The sequence below is a fragment of the Molothrus ater genome, chromosome 10 (assembly GCF_012460135.2).
Source record: "Molothrus ater isolate BHLD 08-10-18 breed brown headed cowbird chromosome 10, BPBGC_Mater_1.1, whole genome shotgun sequence".
Taxonomy (NCBI): domain Eukaryota; kingdom Metazoa; phylum Chordata; class Aves; order Passeriformes; family Icteridae; genus Molothrus; species Molothrus ater.
In genome coordinates, this window is record NC_050487.2 from 22,574,388 (window position 1) to 22,587,282 (window position 12,895).

At 42.4% G+C, this 12,895-nt stretch overlaps 1 long non-coding RNA gene across 1 annotated transcript; it reads left to right on the forward strand.

The window, feature by feature from the left end:
- The first annotated feature begins 11,216 nt into the window (after positions 1–11,216).
- LOC129046784 (uncharacterized) lies at positions 11,217–12,065 on the forward strand. Its single transcript, XR_008508556.1, has 3 exons — positions 11,217–11,331; positions 11,614–11,663; positions 11,764–12,065. It is a non-coding gene; the product is annotated as an uncharacterized LOC129046784 (long non-coding RNA).
- The last annotated feature ends 830 nt before the right edge of the window (positions 12,066–12,895 follow it).

Sequence of the window (12,895 nt, forward strand, 5' to 3'; positions counted from 1 at the left end):
GATAGTTGGGCACTTTGGATGTGTTTTGGGGATGGATCATATGGGGATGGATATTTGGGCACTCTGGATGTGGTTTTGGGGGTGGATAATGTGGGGATGGATAGTGTGGGGATGGATGGTGTTTTGGGCACTGTGGATGTGGTTTGGGATGGATAATGTGGGGATGGATATTTGGGCACTCTGGATGTGGTTTGGGGTGGATAATGTGGGGATGGATATTTGGGCACTCTGGATGTGGTTTGGGGATGGATCATAAGGGGATGGATATTTGGGCACTCTGGATATGTTTTGGGGATGGATAATGCAGGGATGGATGGTGTTTTGGGCACTCTGGATGTGGTTTGGGGATGGATAATGTGAGGATGGATATTTGGGCACTTTGGATGTGGTTTGGGGATGGATAATGTGAGGATGGAGAGTGTTTTGGGCACCCTGGTTGTGTTTTGGGGATGAATAATGACCCCACCACAGCTCCTTCATGTTCCTCCCATGCAGGTGATGATACCACGAGTGTTTTTTGGGGGATGAGGAATTCTCCCTACTCCAGCCACTTTTGTCTGACACATCATTTAAAAAACCCCAAAAAGTTTACATTTACTCTTGCCAATGTCCTCCACCTTCAAGAAGGATTCATCGGGAAGGGATGGTATTTCCATGGCAACAAGGGATTTTTTTCAGAGAACTGGTGAATTTCCAAGGCACAAAAGCTTGTTCAGAGCCCAGAAGTACCTGGATGGAAAACAAAACAGATGGTAAATCCTCTACAGTTTTTTTTTTTTCTTTTTTTTTTCAGAATAATTTTTTTTGCCAGTCATTCTCCACTCTCCCCCATGTCCTAAATGTTTGCTTTGCAATGAATTTCTGGTCTGTGATGGATCCAAGACACTGCCCAGTGCAATTGGAAGTCAGCAGCACCAACAGCTGATCTGGGAGGGACAGGGACTCCAAACTGCTCAGAAAACATCTGGGATTTTCTTTAGATTCCCAACCCTTAGAAACATTTCTTGATATTGTCAGGCAGAATGATGTTTGATAAAGCTTTGGGAATTGGGACATTGGGAATTCACCAAGCAAAAAGTTTCTGTCTTGGAAAAGTCTCTAAGGATGGACTTGAAATGTTTTTTCCTGAGATGCTGCATTTTTCCCAGAGAACAAGAACTGGTATTTTAATTTAAATGAATTTAAATGCATGTTCTCCATATTTATCAAATATTAGTTACTGCCTTCGTCATCATCAATTACTGGGCAAACCTTTTTTGCCTCTATTTGAGCCATTTTACTCACATTCATGGGAATGATCAAATTTTGCAGCAGTCCCAAAAAGAGGAGGGGCTCAGCTGTGGGAGTGGTGGGACAAAGGAATTACAGTCCAGCTGAGCCTGGCTTAATGGAGTTCAGGAGGAAGGAGAGAAAAAAGTCTTACGTAATATATATATATTTCAATTTTAATTCATTCTATTATCTTTTGTGGTTTATGAGTGTAAAAATACAAGGTTTGACAAAGAAATTGCAAGGATGTCCCTGGTTGTTTCTCATAATTTAATTAAAAACAAACAATTTGTTTTTAATTAAGGAAGAACCTCCAACTCCAGGACACCCATGACTGCTGCCTCCATTTTTCTGTTACACCTTGGAAATGTAAATTTTGCCTTTAAGTTAATTTCTGTTTCAGTTTTCTGGACTTAATCTGCTTTTCAACTTGTTTTAAAGCTGAACAATGATTTATTGCATCCAGCAAGGATGCTGGGAGGGAATTGGAGGTAATTTAACTTCATTTTTATGATGGAGTTTGCCAGTATCAAATTTTCATTTCTAACCAACACATTTTCAGTTGTGAACCCCTTTCCTTGAGCATCTCCACTGTCATTTAGATGTCCATTATTTTATGCCATTTTATGTTTTCCATTTGCCAAAGGGTTGCTAAGAGGAGACAGAAAATTCCCCACACCCTTCCACACTACCATTACTGACAAAGTGACTTTAATGAAAAAAAAATGATATTTTCTGATGTGAAAACTGAGCTAGTTCTTAAATTAAGGGCTTGGATAAATGGCAGATCATTTGTAGGATATGAGGAAAGGAAAGGGAAAGGGAAAGGGAAAGGAAAGGAAAGGAAAGGAAAGGAAAGGAAAGGAAAGGAAAGGAAAGGAAAGGAAAGGAAAGGAAAGGAAAGGAAAGGAAAGGAAAGGAAAGGAAAGGAAAGGAAAGGAAAGGAAAGGAAAGGAAAGGAAAGGAAAGGAAAGGAAAGGAAAGGAAAGGAAAGGAAAGGAAAGGGAGAATTCCTGCTTTTACTGATTATATAATTGCTGTTTTTATTAGGGTCTTCAGAAATGAATTATGGAAAGCCTGGGGTAAGGAAAAGCATTTAGAGAACTCTGTGGTAGCTGGACTGTAATATCCATGATGTGTTTAGATTTCTCTTGTTCAAATAAATAACAAGTGTAGGTAAGGTCAGCTTAATTGATAAGAAAAATGGAATTGTTAATGTTCTGTGACATTAACTATCACTGTGATATTTTCTAATGCCAAGGCCATTTAGCAACTGATGAAAACCCAAAGTTCACAGTAATGATTAGCATTAAATAATTTCCCCTTTCCTTTGAATATGTAGGCCCCATGGTTTTTTGGGAGTGCTGAAAAAGATCACTGGCTTTAAGAAATATAAAGCTTATAAGGTCTAATTTCTGAAATTAAAATCTCATTATTAATAGTTAACTACAGTTTTTATCATTAAGTTGTAAAAAAGATGAGGAACTTAAATGTCAGAATAAGAATTCTGTGTCTGTAGCAGCTTGGTTTTGGCCATGCAATAACTGCCTGCTCCTCTTATTGCAGCTCTCAGGGAGATGCATTAGAAATCCATATTGATTAATTCATGCACGCTGTGACTTGGTATCTAATTCTTTCCTTTGTCAGCTTGCTGGAACTGGAAGAAAATACCTGATCTTATTCCTCTGCTGGAATGATTTTTACATGAATTTTTAACAGCAAGACCTTCACTTGTATTTACTTGCAGGACCAATGTTTTAGTCTCTAACTCTGGCATGCCAGCAGAGATGATTAATTTCTATTGCTTTTTGGGACAAAAAAAGGACTCCACTGAAGCTCTTCTAAATTAGAAGCATTCTTTCTCCTTTCCATTTTTTGTTCTTAATCCAGCAGATGCTTTGTATTTGTTTGGTTTTTTGTTGATTTTTTTTTTTGTGGTCACAAGGTGAATCCTTTCCTCCTTTATTTGCAGAATTGTCAGCAACTTCCTGATGGATATTTCTGCCTGTGCCTGGTAATGACCCAATAACCAGACAACAACATTTGCACCACGAACGCGTTTTTGTTCAAACTTTGACCATGTGCTAATTTCTCCCCTAAAATTCTGGTGGAGCCATGAGCAAGGGTGTAATTTAAACACTCCTTATGTAGCTGTGAGACAGGGAGTACATTTTTTGTGGGATTTTACATGGAAAGTAGGCTCACCTGTGGGGTACCAGTGTTTACAACGATTACATTTAATTATGGCATCCTGTCAGGAGTGCTCTGTGAAAAGCACAGCAGGAATTCCCTCTGGGAAAGAGCTCTGGCATTGCCAGCAGGATTCAGGCAGAACTGAATCCTGGCTTTGTACCTTATGTACCTTTATACCTTAAAGCCGAAATCACAGAATCCCACCTCTGCTGGGAGGTCAAAAATGTTGGAGATCCCTTCCATTGAGATGATCCAGAGATAAAGCTTACCCCTTTTTTTGAGGGGTATGGAGCAGACTGTGCGAGGGGTGGATATATTGACAGTTGTAGTTCTTAAAATTAAATCAAGAAAGGAATTCTTTTATGGAATGAAAGAATTTGCAGTCAATGCTTCAGATGAGCTTCCTGAGATGTTCTCCTCTCCCTTCCACTGCCCTTAAATGGTGTATCCAGAGCTCCAGGTTCCACTCAAGGAGCCCTGTGCCTACATGAAACAAACATTTCTGCTACTAAATTCATATAGGAGAAAAAGCTTTTCAAACTTTACATCTTGCAAACTTGTACAGAACTGACAAAAGACATTTCTCCAGACATTTGGAATTCTGATGGCCTGCAGCAAGAAACTCAAGAATTTCATGGAATCCCAGAGTGTTTTGGAAGGGACATTAAAAACCATCTCATTCCACCCCTGCCATGGCAGGGACACTTCCCACTGTCCCAGGTGCTCCCAGCCCTGTCCAGCCTGGCCCTGGGCACTGCAGGGATCCAGGGGCAGCCCCAGCTGCTCTGGGCACCTGTGCCAGGGCCTGCCCACCCTCACAGAGAAGAATTTTTCCCAGCATCTCCTCTCACCCTCCTCTCTTTATCACAGAGCTTGCAGAGATGTTTTATAATGGAAAGTTTTAAACCAGGAATGAGGCGAGTCCTTTTTTTAACACCATTAAGATTTTGGAGGATGCACAAACCAACTTTGCTCCCCCCACCTTTTCTGTCCCTCCTGTATCCCAATGCCCCCAGTAGGATTTGCCTGTTGATCACAATCATTCAGCAAATCACAAATAACAGCAATGTAATATCCATGTAATATCCATGACCTCTGGGGGCTGATATCCCTGCCAGCCCAGAAAAGCAGGATCTGAGCTTTTGATTTTTCATGTTTCAATAAGCCACTGCAGTGGTTTAGCTACAAAAAGGAATGTAATATAAGCAGACCAAAACATCCATGTTTCATACACAGTCTACTAAAATTGCAAACTTTTGCAAGACAGAATTATTTTAATGACTATATTAAAAAGCTCTTCTCTAGGGAAGCATCTCTCTCTCTGCTATAGATGTGCTAAATAAGCAACATTTCCTCATATTTGTAAGCAATTCCAGTGAAAGTTCTTTAAAAGATGACCTGTTGGCATTCTGGCTGTAAAACTGGGCTGTGATCTGCATTCCTTTTTGTGTCTTCCCCTCTTTTATAGATGTTGAGTTGTTGAACTATTTCTACCAGGGCTATGGAAAATGATTTGGTATTGCTGCTCAAACTAATCATTATTCACATATAAACTGCCCATTTACTGTTTCTCATATCCAATTTTTGAAGAAAATATTGATGATGACACCCGAAATAACTTGGCAAGGCTCTGAAGAAGCTCTGCAAATCTGTTACAGAGATGAATTGCAGAAGTGAGGTGCACTCACTAACATTGCCAAGTGAATGTCAATAGATAAAGTTCAGTTGAGGATTTCTCAGTTTGAGTCTTTCTAAGCAGTTTGTGCATTTTATTGTAAGCAATTTCCCGATTCCTGGTTTTTCTCATTGTGGAATGCAAAGAAACGGAGGTGCTGGAGTTGTGAAAATGGAAGGAAAAGGTTACTAACCACTTCAAACAATAGAATTCTCTGCTGATTTTAGGTGAACGCTGCCCTAAATGACCTAGGAGCTTCTTTGAGACCTGTATTAGCAGCAAATCTTGGAAAGACAGCAAAAGTCTTGCAGTGGCTGTGAAAAGCAGCACTGAGGAATTTGGAATTTGGGAAAGAGCAGCAGGGCTGTGAGCCCCAGCAGCAGAAGGAAGGGTGCAAGGTGAGTTCAGGCTCACATCTGTATAACCCTGGGCATTTCAAATGTGTCATCATGCATCAGGCGAGGAGAAGCAAAGCAAATTCATCCCAGCCTTCCACGAAAAACCCAGCTGCCCATTCCCTGCCTGCACAGGAAAAATCCCTCTGTTTGGGATCCTCTGTGTGCTGCCATGGGGATTTCAGCCTGATGGGGACATCTCCTGACGGGCACACCTGGAAAAAGGCAGTGCTGGAAAAAGGCCCTGACCCTGCTGGAAAAGCCCTCTCAGATCTGGAGATCCCTGCACTTATCTGGCTTCCTGCTCGTCTCAGGTTTAGCTGGGTGTGTGCTCTATGCCCACCTGTCAGAGCTGGGGCAGTTCTCTGCTGTTCTTTGGGCAGTTTTCTTTATCTCTCCCACAGCCAATCCTCCCTCCAGGAGATCTCTGCTGTTCATGGGCCATTCATTATTAATTATCTCCTGTCCATGGGCCATTAATTATTAATTATCTTCTGTCCATGGCCAGTGAGTGTCCCTGCATGGCTGATCCAATCCCATCATCCCATGGGGAGATGCTCCGCCCAGGGGAGGAGCCAAGCATTCCTACCTGGGTACAATCTGAGCTTTGGGACAGCACAGCAGCCTTTGCCCACTGCATTGCCAGAGGAGCAGCTTCCTGCTGCCCTGCATTCCCAGAGGAGCAGCTTCCTGCTGCCCTGCATTGCCAGAGGAGCAGCTTCTGCTGCCCTGCATTCCCAGAGGAGCAGCTTCCTGCTGCCCTGCATTGCCAGAGGAGCAGCTTCTGCTGCCCTGCATTGCCAGAGGAGCAGCTTCTGCTGCCCTGCATTCCCAGAGGAGCAGCTTCCTGCTGCCCTGCATTGCCAGAGGGAGCCCAGGCCCATCTCCAGCAGCCCTGGAGCTGCAGAGGAAAACTCCCCCCTTGTGCAGGATCCCTGCTCCAGCAGAGCCACAGCTGGCACTGCAGGAGGGCTGAGCCCCCATGGGATGGGGCTGTGCCACCCCCTGACACACAGGGGACAGGGACTGCTCTCACTCTGGCAGTGGTTTGTTTTCTTTTTTTGAACTATTGCATTTGTATTTTCAGTTTTCCTAGTAAAGAACTGTTATTCCTACTCCCATATCTTTGCCCGAGAACCCCATAATTTCAAATCTATAATAATTCAGAAGGAGGGGGTTTACATTTTCCATTTTAAGGGAGGCTCCTGCCTTCCTTAGCAGACACCTGGCTTTTCAAACTGAGACACTGCTCTTCACACCCATCCTCCACTGAAAACCTTCAGGAAAAGGCTTTTCATAGCCAGGCTCCTCCGAGGTTTGGGCATAAAACACCATTTCCCTCACGATGGGGAAGCTTTTGAGTCAAAGGGAAGGATGATCCTGGGTAGAGGTGGAAATTTCAGTGTGAAATGTCTGCAAGGCTGTGCTTGTAACCTGCCTCACCCTGTGATCAGCCATGAACTCCCCTGCTGCTTCACTTCAATACCTGCACACAAACAAGAGTTGTGTTCTCTCTTTCCTACAGTTTGGGGAAAAAAAAACGAAACCATTTCTATTTTTAAAACCAGAAAATGCCTCAATGCATTAACAGTCTTCTGTACAAAAAGCAAAGACTGTCTAAAATTCAGAAAAACAGGATTAGACAAAGTTAAACAGTTGTGATGTCTTTGGCTATGAAACAGCAGCTAAATGCTTAAATTTTTATAATTTATTAAGCCATTTTACCACATCTATAACTTAATTTGCCTTGTACAGACACAGCAAAAGATTCTGTTTTCTTTCTCCTGGTATTTTCTTTTATTTTAAGGGCTTTGCCATTCAAGCTGCTTTAATCTTTGTAGATAAATCTTCAGGTTTTGAAATTTTTCTTTTCTCTCTAAAGACTTCGGCTGTCTTAAGCCTTTACATTTCATCGTGTTTAAATATTTTAGACAATTTGAAGCCCTATTTATAAATGGATATCATTAAGATTAGGCTCTAATAAGTGCTAATCTTTCCCTCCAACCAGGGAGATAAAGCCTGTCTTAAACCTGAATGGCTTAAAACGAGTTCATTTTTTTTTGCGCTCATAAAGTGAGCAAATAAAACACTTCCCAGCAGCTGTATTCACTGGAAATAATCCTCCCATTTATTAGAGCAAAGTGCTTTTCCTTGGAGGTATCAGCCTGCTTTGCCTTCAGATGTGCAGGCTGCAGGTCACAGAGCCTGAAACGTGGTCATGAAACCTGAAAATCTCCTGGCCTCACAGAAAACCCCCAACTTGGCTCCAATTTTGGCTGCTTTTTGTTGAGTTTTGGGTCAAGCAGGGCCAATGAAGGCACTGTGTGTTTTTAGTTCAAGGCACAAATTAATGTCCTGGTCTGCACTGCACACCTCAAGGTGAACACTTCTCTTTTCATCAGGGAAATTCTGATGCTTGGAGGTGTTGAGTTCATTTCTGCCTGTGCTTGGCTGAGCCCAAGGTTTGTGATCAAACCAGGAGCTCTGGCTGAGCAAGGAAATCTTTTTTTTTTTATGAAGAATGCTAAAAAATGACTGAACACGGCAATTTAATGTGTTGCTCTGGGAAGTGTGATGGAAAATTTTGGCAGTAAATCAAACCCTGCTTGGGTTTTGCTCCCCAATGGACTTATTTAGCCCTCTACTATCAACCAAAAGGGATGGAGCTGTCCAGGGTTTCCCTAGATTTAAATAGCTTTAATACTCCAGACCATCTTAAATGGGATCTGATGTGCCTAAAGGTAAAAGATCTTCATCTGATTGGTAGCTGTCATTCCAATGTGCCTCTGCAGCCAAAAACAGGGGAGGAAGAGGGAAAACAAGGTTCTTGCTGTATGGCCAAAATGGAGCAAATAATTCACAACTAACAGGTAACACAATCTCCTCCTGAGGATTAAGAATACCCTGTTTTTATTGAAAATGCACTTATTGAAAGCCATCAGGTAAGTAAAATTATGTTGCTTCTATTTCTTGCCTGAGTTCCAGAGCAAATTGAAAGTTCATTTATTGCAGGTCCTGGTTTACAAGGTTCTAAAACTGGCCTTTGGTAAATGGTCATGAAAGTGAGATTTGAACTGCATGAAAGTTTGTGGAAAGTGATCAAAGGCAGTTTGGAAAAAATTAAATTCTATTTCCTGATCATTCTTCATTTCCAGTGTTGATACAACTCATAGCCCTGCAAGCTCAGAAATTTTGATCTGGAACCTCACCTAAAGCCTCAAACAAATGTGAGGGATTGCAAATCCAAGTAGGAATGTGGGTTGGTACAACCCCTAAAAGCCACTCGTGGTCAGTCCCTCAGTCACCTCTGTGCTCAGGAGTTCTTTCTAACAGTGGCTGTAAATACAAAACCAGTTGAAAATCTTTTAATATGGATGAAAAGCCTCCCCAGAGTTAATAAATCTGGCTCATTTTTGTCAGGAGCAGTATGAGAACAAAGGAAGAGAATGGCAACAGAAGGTTTATAACTTATAGTACAACTCCACCAGATGGATCTGAGTTGAATTTCAGTTTTTATTTTCTTTATAAACTTTATGTTTACTTCCAATAAAAGTGACTGTGGGAGAAATCAGGCAAGCCCCGACTTCTTTGTGTGATCTGCATTTGTGAAAGCTGATTGCAAAAATAGGGAATTCTGTTTATGAGAATCAGAGCTTGGTAAATAAAACAAAAAATACAACTGAGCATTGGAGGAGACACATAAAATGGCTGGAAGTTAAATAATCTAAAATAAGATAAATAATCTAAAATAAGTTAAATAATCTATAAATAAGATTATGTAGATTATATATAAATAAGATTATGTAGATTATATATAAATAAGATTATGTAGCATCAAATCTCATGCATGTAAATCTAAGGGGACAAACCTCAACAAAACAGGCTCTTGATGCTCTTCCAGCTGAGGTCCTCGATCCAGAGCTCACAAAGCTCACAAAACTTAAATGAATCATTCAATTTTTGGATGCTGAGTGCCAATTTTTCTGCAGGAAATTACCTTACATCTAAAATTGCATTTTTCCTAGAGGAAACTTCACAATTAAAAGCAGTCTTGAGTATTGTAACATAATTTATGTAAAATGGTGTATTGCTTCTACTTTCTTTGAAAAGAACAGATAAGTATCCCATGTACAATGGGATGCCTTTCAGTAAGGCATTATTATAAAATATTAAAAACTCTATTCATCTGGCTACTAAGAACATGATTTTCCTGCAGGGAAGAACATGTTATAATGCTACAAAAGAACACTCCAGGCAAGGTCCAGAATACAGAATATTTTCAGGTTGATTACACACTATGCAAACTACTTGAGTTCCTTCTCAAGATCAAAAAATCCATAAATCCATATGTGTTTCCACAGGCTCTCCACTCAAATTGCCTGTCAGAGTAAAAAAATCTTGAAAACTGTGCTGTAACCAGGATGATGAAGGAAAATTTCTGCCAGACAGATTATATAGTGAAGAAAAACGGGGTAAGTTATTGTGTGCCTCCTAGCCTGAATATATATGGGACAAATGCAAATTTGCCAAATGAAATACAGCTTAGAGTGCATAAATTTCAAACAGATAATACTTTGTCCTTATTAAATCCTGGCTTGGATCATGGAGTGCTTTTTTCCCTGAAACTCCAGCTTTTCTGTGGAGGCTGTTTATCCCCTGAAGGAGCATCAATTATAAATAATGGTCAAGCCACCCAAACTGGAAGGACACGACTCGAAGCAAATAAACTGCAGCAATATAACTGATAAAAACTCGAATATTGCCATGCACTCCAGGTATCCTTTGAGGGGGAGGCATGCAAATTATCATTTATTGGCAGAGACGTAAATAAATACCTGGGGCTGGATGTGATGCATGGATCTACAACTGCACAAATCTACAGGCTGGGCATAAATAGGGCTTTTGTGAAAAATTAAACATCCCAAGGATGTTTAGCTCTGTGGGTCCTGAGCACTAACTAAAGGTTAGTGTGGATAATGGGATAACTTGTAAAAAAAGCCATTTGAAGCCTCCTTGCGCGCAGCGAGGTTGATTTAAATTTTACCTATTTAAAGCACGGCACTAAATGAGCAGGAAGAGCAGATTGCTTCCTCCAGAGTGGCGAATAAATAACAGGTTAAAACGAAACCACAGAAAAGCCTGCATTCAAAGACAAACAGGGGGATGTTTTGAGAAGCTCGGGAATAAAGGTTGGAATGAGACGGGAGGGGGCTCATTGAAAAGAGGGAGAGGGACTTTTTAGAAGGGCCTGGAGTGACAGGACAAGGGGGGATGACAGTTTTAAATTGATGAAAGGCGGGTTTAGATGACAGGACAAGGGGGTGATAGTTTTAAATTGAGGGAAGGCAGGTTTAGATAAGGAGGGAATTGCTGTTCCCTCTGAGGGCGGCGAGGCCCTGGCACAGCGCGCCCACAGCGCCCCTGGAAGCGTCCAAGGCTTGGCGGGGCTGCCAGCAACAAGTGCAAAGTGCCCCCGCCACGGCAGCAGTGGCACTGGGTGATCTTTAATGTTCCTTTTAACCCAGCTTATTCCGCAGTTCTGTGATAAATGAAGCTCTGCCCTCAGCCGAGCTCCGCGCTCCCCACACGGAATCATCTCTCCCCTTGTCCCCCCCACGGCAGCGCTCAATGGACTCTCCCGCGCTGCCATGGCAACGGCGCCACGCTCAGGGATCGAGGGGCGGCGGGGCCGGGACCGCCCCAGGGACTGGGACAGCGACAGCCCCTGGATAGCGTCAGACCTCGAGACAGCGACAGGGACAGCGACAGCCCCCCGGGACAGCGACAGACCCCGCCGGGGTGAGCCCTCAGCTGCCCCCCAGCCCCTGCCGGGGTGAGCCCTGCGGGTTCCCCTCAGGAGCCGAAGCTCCCTGCGCGCAGTCCATGCCCGAGGGAGGCTGAGAGTACCGGGGCCGGTGTGAGTTGTGTAAATGCCCCCAGAGTGTGCCCTGAGAGTACCGGGGCAGGTGTGAGTTGTGTAAATGCCCCAAATGTGCCCGGCAGTGCCCTGGGCACACACCCGCAAAGCTGGCCCTGTTCTCTTCATCGCTCCTCTCACGCCTTTCTGGTTTTACGTTTCAGCTCGTTCTTCCCTGCCCCGCCGAGTTTTCATCAGCCTTGAAAGGACGTCGGTAATGAAAGAAAAAAAAAACCCAAACAGCCCCAAGCTTTACTACGACGCTTTTTACACTTTTATTTTCTGTCTGCCCTTGTGCTCTGCTGTTTCCCCAGAGCCACCATCGGAACCGAGTACAGCCCACAAACCCATCCCACAGCGGGCCTGGAGTGGAGCTTTAAAGGCAAGTTCTGACTCTACTGCCATCATCCACCTGTTGTTTATCACCCCACCTGTTGTTTATCACCTTATCTGTTATTTATCACCTTGTCTGTTATTTAGCACCCCATCTGTTATTTATCACCCCACCTGCTTTTTTTCCCCTGCTCTGCTCGGGGCAGAACTGCTGTAGCTCCATACTGTGGGTAAGATTTTTCTCTTGAGAAATGTGCTTTGTAATGTGGGGTGGGTTTTTGGGTTTTGTGGGGTTTTTTTGTTGTGGTTTTTCTTTTTGGTTACTTTTTGTTTCTTTTTTAGTAGACTGTGTGGAAAGGCTTGTACCCTCCTGCTCGTGGCCTTTGTGTTTGAAGTTATTTACAACACAGCTGAAATTACAATTCTTGGTTAAACAGTTGCAGTGGGTTGACTATGTTTTTTTTTTTTCCCTTAACTAAAAACCAAACTGTTTCAAACCACCACAACAGTGAAGATACAGAAACCATAGAAAGAGGTGTTGAGTTTGCAGAGTTACCAAGATAATGCATCCTTCCAAAGTGTGGTAAAATTGCAACATATGGTAAAATGACTTAGGGAAAGTGGCATTTAGTAAGTTGCGCGTTGTTTTCCTGATCTGACTTCATGTGTGTTGTAGAGTGTTGCACGTAGAAATGGATGATTGGTTTAAAAATAGAAAGTGGAGTTTGAAATGGTTGGTGTCACAGATGCTGGGGCATGGAGAATATGAATTTATTCTGAAAGGCGGGAATTATTTCAGCATACCTGAATTAAAGTTTATGTGTAATTTTTTTTTTCTTATATTTTTAATGTCATTCTTTTTCCTCTTTCTTTAAAGTAGCTAGCATAATATTAAATGTTTGGAAGCACCAGAAGTCTCTGTTGTTGTAATTAACAGCAAATGGGTGAGGAGTGATGATAGACAAGCTCTTTAATGCACTTGCAATAATTCTTCAAAGGAAGTAATTTGGTTTGAGTATTGGTAAGTGGATGGAAGTTAGTGTAGCATGAAATCCACATTCATGGTGTTGATAATGGGATGTGAGCTATTGCACAGACAGCAGCATCCCTTGG